Source organism: Capsicum annuum, unplaced genomic scaffold (genome assembly GCF_002878395.1).
Source record: "Capsicum annuum cultivar UCD-10X-F1 unplaced genomic scaffold, UCD10Xv1.1 ctg71894, whole genome shotgun sequence".
NCBI classification, from domain to species: Eukaryota; Viridiplantae; Streptophyta; class Magnoliopsida; order Solanales; family Solanaceae; genus Capsicum; species Capsicum annuum.
In genome coordinates this window covers 48,597-54,147 of record NW_025881754.1, presented here as the reverse complement: position 1 = coordinate 54,147, position 5,551 = coordinate 48,597, and the positions used below count along the sequence as shown (strand labels likewise).

General features: G+C 37.1%; 1 long non-coding RNA gene across 1 annotated transcript; it reads right to left on the bottom strand.

The window, feature by feature from the left end:
• Window positions 1–2,782: 2,782 nt before the first annotated feature.
• Window positions 2,783–4,838, bottom strand: LOC107855822. The gene is made up of 3 exons (XR_001670374.2): window positions 4,632–4,838; window positions 4,430–4,485; window positions 2,783–3,099 (listed from the first exon to the last, which is right to left on the bottom strand). It is a non-coding gene; the product is annotated as an uncharacterized LOC107855822 (long non-coding RNA).
• Window positions 4,839–5,551: the final 713 nt, after the last annotated feature.

Here is a 5,551-nt window from a genome sequence, read left to right as displayed (position 1 = left end):
GATCTAGAATAAACCAGAATATCATCTATAAAAATTATCACAAACACATCTAAGAATGGCTTGAACACCCTATTCATCAAATCAATAAAAGTTGCAGGTGCATTAGTTAGCCCAAAAGACATGACTAGGAACTCGTAATGACCGTACCGTGCTCGAAAAGCTATCTTGGGTAAGTCCTTCTCTTTGACCCTTATTTGGTGGTAACCAAAACTTAAATCAATCTTTGAAAATGACTTGGCACCTTGCAACTGATCACATAAGTCATCAATTCTTGGAAGGGGATATTTGTTCTTAATAGTCACCTTATTCAGTTATTGATAGTCAATACATATTCTCAATAAGTCATCCTTTTACGGACAAATAACACTGGTGCACCCCAAGGGGACATACTAGGCCTTATGAATTCTTTTTCGAGCAAGTCTTTCAATTGTTCTTTCAACTCCCGTAATTCTGTGGGGGCCATTCTATACAGAGGAATTGAAATTGGTTGAGTACCTGGAATCACATCAATACCAAACTCTACTTCTCGTTCTGGAGGCAAACCCAGAAGATCTTCATGAAATTCATTTACCACTGGAATAGTTTAAAGAGTTGGTGTCTCCGCATCTGTATCCTTTACTCTAACTAGATGACATACGTAACCATTGGAAATCATCTTTATCGCCTTAAAATAAGAAATAAATTTACCTCTTGGTGCACTAATATTACCTCTCCATTTAAGGACTGCCTCTTTTGGAAAATAGAAATACACCCTTTTAGTTCGGCAATCTACTGTGGCATAACAAGAAGCCAACCAATCCATACCCATTATAGCATCAAAATCTACCATTTCTAACTCAACCAGGTTAGCCATTGTATCACGACTACAAATAGTCATTGTACAATTTTTATATACTCTCTTAGCTATAACAGATTCACAAATCGACATAGATACTTCAAGTGCCTTAACTAGCAATTCTAGTGTTCTTTTGAACTTTCCAGCAACCAATGGAGTGACATATGATAATGTACAACCCAGATCAACTAATGCATGTACATCATATGAAAAGTTGGACAATGTACCTATAACCACATCTGGAGAGCTAAAGCATATGTATGATTCTGAACTCCACTAGAGTTAGTTGCTCCTTTAGCACCTCTACCACAACCCATAGGTTATACACCTCTACCTAAATAAGGCACCGATGATGAGGATGCAACGGCTAATCCAATAGGTCATTCCATGCCACCTATTCCTCTTTCAGGGCATTCTCTCATCATATGTCGTGACGTATCACACCAAAAACAAGCATTTGTCTCAAACTAACATACACCTAAATAAAGCTTTCCATATTTTTTACATGGCTATTGAGGCGGCCTTATTTCGATCATACTCCCTTTCTCTTGATACCCCGCTATTAGTAAACTCTGACTCTCATTTCTTTGCCAAACTGGTTGCCTTTAGACCCTTGAAACTGTGGTGGAGCACTACCTGCAGAATAAGAAGATAATGGCCTAGGTGTTCTATTAGAAAACCGTGGCCTAAATTCTCCTTGGGATGCCATAAATTTCCCCATAGATCTAGACCTCTTAGAATACCATCTTTCCAATTCTTGTGTTCTTCTTTTTTGCTTTTGATCCTCCATTTTTGTGCAAATGCTTGTATCCTTGCTAGGTTTATTTCTTTGTTGAAAGAAGCAATAGTACAATCTCTAACTAGATATGGATCAAATCTATCCACATACCGATGAAATATATCATCCATTGTAGCTACTACATTAGGAGCATACCTAGCCAAAGAGTTAAACCGGAGGTTGTACTCCCTCATACTCATATTTCCTTAGTGAAGATTCAGGAAGTGATCCGCACGGGTTTCTCGGATCTCAAATGGAAGGTAATGATTAAGAAATACCTCTTTAAACTCTTTCCAAGTAGCTGAAGGTGCATCGACACCCCTGGATCGTTTCCAGTGTTTATACCAAAATATAGCCTCCCCTTTGAATCTATATGCTGCTAGCTCAACTGTCTCTTTACCTGATACATGCATGACCTCTAGAGCCCTTTAGATTTGATCAATAAAGTCCTGTGGGTCTTCATTAATATCTGATTTGGTGAACGTGGGAGGATCCAATTGAAGAAAATCCTGCGTTCGTAGGCAGCTGCCCTATCTATACCATTAGAACCTGTGGTTAGAATATCTTGTCCGTGAGATTGTCCAGCAACTATACGAGGCAATAATTGCCCCGTATTTCTTAGATCTTGGTCTGTAGCATTGGTAGGTGGTTCTGAGTATGCAATTCTTCTCCTTCTTAGCTCTTATGGATATGGAATAGAAGAAGTTTGGGACACAAACTCAGCTTGAGCCTCACTTTGATTAGCTCATCTAGGTGGTGATTTACTGGTCCCTTCCCCCACAGCCACGTCTATTTGCTTACCTGTATTCTTACTCATTCTTATAACCGGCATCTTTACTATAATAAGAGGAAAAAAATAGGTTCAATGGTTAAATATGAATTCACCTACAACATGGGCTCTATTGCACGATCTAAGATATGAAGAAAAAGAGACAACCCCTAAATGTCCCATAGCCTCCTGTTTATAGATGTAGTGCACAAAACGCCCATAAATAAAACTCTATATAGACACGACTTTGTAGACACCCTAGGATAACCTGCTCTGATACAATATTTGTAATATCTCAAATCTTATTGGGGTGGACAGGCACCCGTAGTCGTAAAGGCCCGAGAGAACCAATTCATAACTTTGTACTTCTCATGCATGTAACTATCACAACTAAAGGTCCTAGAAAAATATGATATTATGTATCGATGAGAATAATTACATAGCTAAGCACAAACTTATATATAAAACACTTGGCTGTTGGAGCCACCACGTCTAAAGGTAAGACATTACCATAACTTTCATTAGTCTACAAAGCCTGTAAAAGATACATAGACTTAGTTAGGGTCGGGACAAAATCCCGCCCTACTCTTGACTTACTGCACGATACCAAAATATATGGAACAGACTCGAAAAGACCCGAATCAACCTGGAGCTCACCAATAGTCACTGAATAGCCTGCGCTCCTACTAGTGAGGTGATGAGCTGATGTACCTGTGCCTGCAGCATAAAATACAGGTCCCCCATAAGGGACGTCAGTACAAAAATATGTACTGAATATGTAAGGCTGAAGGTAATAACACATGATACAAGAGCTCAATAGAAATCAGATACAAGAGTATAAGTAGTACTAGTAGACCTCCTTTATATATACTTGAGGGACTACATACATTACGTTCTTTTCTTCATTTTTACCTTTCTTACTGCATAATCTTTATAACCCATATATAATGCAAATGACCAGCTGATTAGTGGTAAATAGATAAATTAGGATCGACCCATGCCAGGCTTACGCCCCTAAGCTGCCACCTCTATATAAAGATTGGGATCGGCCCATGCTAGGCTTATGCCCCTGAGCTGCCACCCACATATAAAGGAGTTGAGATCGGCCCATGCTAGGCTTATGCCCCTAAGCTGCCACTCATTTTACAGATTTGTGTTTCTTAGTTTATTTAGCCTTAGATATTGTTACCTTGGTGGTCATAACATTATGGTATTTACCTTGGTGGTCATAACATTATGGTACCTTGAACCAATAATCTGGTAATATGAGACATATAAATGGACACTTAATGCAACAACAATGAGGTAGGGAGCTGTTGGCACGCAAATGAAGTGTTTAGAAGCTGAAAATAACACATGGATCTTATTTGAACAAATAGAGAACTCTTAAAATTTTCTAGTGAAGATAGATGCGCAAGTTTAATAATCAGAATATATGGAGGTGTTCTAACATGTTAGAGAATGGGGACAAGTTCATTGGCTATAAATGTCCTATTTCATGCCAGAGCACAAAATAGAGTATACCTTACATGTCTGGTAATATAACTCCATAACTAACCCGACTTGACTTTCCACCTTTTAGATTACAATAATAGAATATATGGTAAACTAGTATTAGCAACTAATCAACGTATTTGGGATACTTAACTTTACCAAAATAGTAACCAGGCAGTAAACACGTAATCAATCAATCAAGGGTGTTATTTTAACCCTTTTCTCCTCTAATTACACCCACATACCATATATGTCCTTATAAGATCATTGAAACCACCTTAGCTTCATTACACCCTCCAAACAACACGCAAAATAAATTAGGCAGTAAACAAATGCAATAATTAGTTTGGTGGTGTACCACTACACTTTTCTTCTATAATTTAATACAAACTAATCACACCTTTCCCCAATATCAACCGAGAAGTCCCCAACGCAAACACACAAAAAAGTCCGTAAACAACCCCTCAATCATCCTTTAATAGCAACAAAATATATGCAATCCTCTACCAACACATGTATATGGAAAAAGAACAAAAGTGGACTGCAACCATACCTTGATTTCCTTGGTAGTTTAGCCTCTTAATATGTATATCTTTAATATCTTAATCCCTTCACACATACACCAAAAGAGAAAAGATAAATCCCTTAATAACTAAGAACAATGGACTACCCAAACATATAGAGAGGGTTGTCCGGAAATTAATCTTGAAGAACACATAGTTTCTTTAGTAAAAACTCATGAATTGTTCACTTACCTTTGTCTTGGAAGGAAGGTAAATCCCAATAACCCTTATGAAATTATAGGGTTGCTTCATAGCTAAGATAGAACAAGAGAGAAAAACCTAGAAAGCTGGAATTTTTTTTGTCTAAGTTAAAAATGGGCAAAATTTGTTGATTTCAATCCATATAAAGGAGCTGCTCTTTGGCCGACTTTCTTGACCATTTCTGGACAATATTTTATCAATTAAATAATGTATCTACTTTCCCAATATATTGGGATTTTGTGGATCCAAAGTTATTGGGCCTTAGCTACCCATTTTTTCTCCTTTTCTTTTCTTTAACTTGGGCCTTGGCAGATTTGAGTATTGGGCCCTTTTCTCTATTTTCTTTCTCTTTTACTTAATTTTGGGCTAGAATGAGTACATTAATATAAGCCTAAATCTGGTCCATAGCCATGGGTCCATTAATTTGGTCCAAATAGCTCAAGTAGGTTACTCACCTACTAGCTTAATTAAGTCAAGAAAGCACCTCAATATTTTATTTCATTTTCAGCTCCTAATCCCTTTAATCTAACCTTTAAGTTATACATACTTGGTAACTTTAAACTTCATATTCAAATACTAACTTACGATCCCAAGTTTAAATAGTTGTATCGACGTTAACTTGGTCGCATAAACATTAAACTGTACGGGCAGCATCTATAATTCTATCTGCGCGTTTAATACTTGCATAACAAATCTCATCCGTTACCTATAATACAAGTATATACCAAGTTCTATATAATTAGAATAAGTACAAGCAAAATACGGGATATTACACTATGTTTAAAAAGTTCCTTACAAAACTTACCAACCTCTCCATTACTATTTCATTTTTAGAAGCTCTCCAAGAGATTCTGGGGTATGATAAGTCAATAAAGAACTTGTTATCAAAAAAGTGACTTGTGGATAGTGAA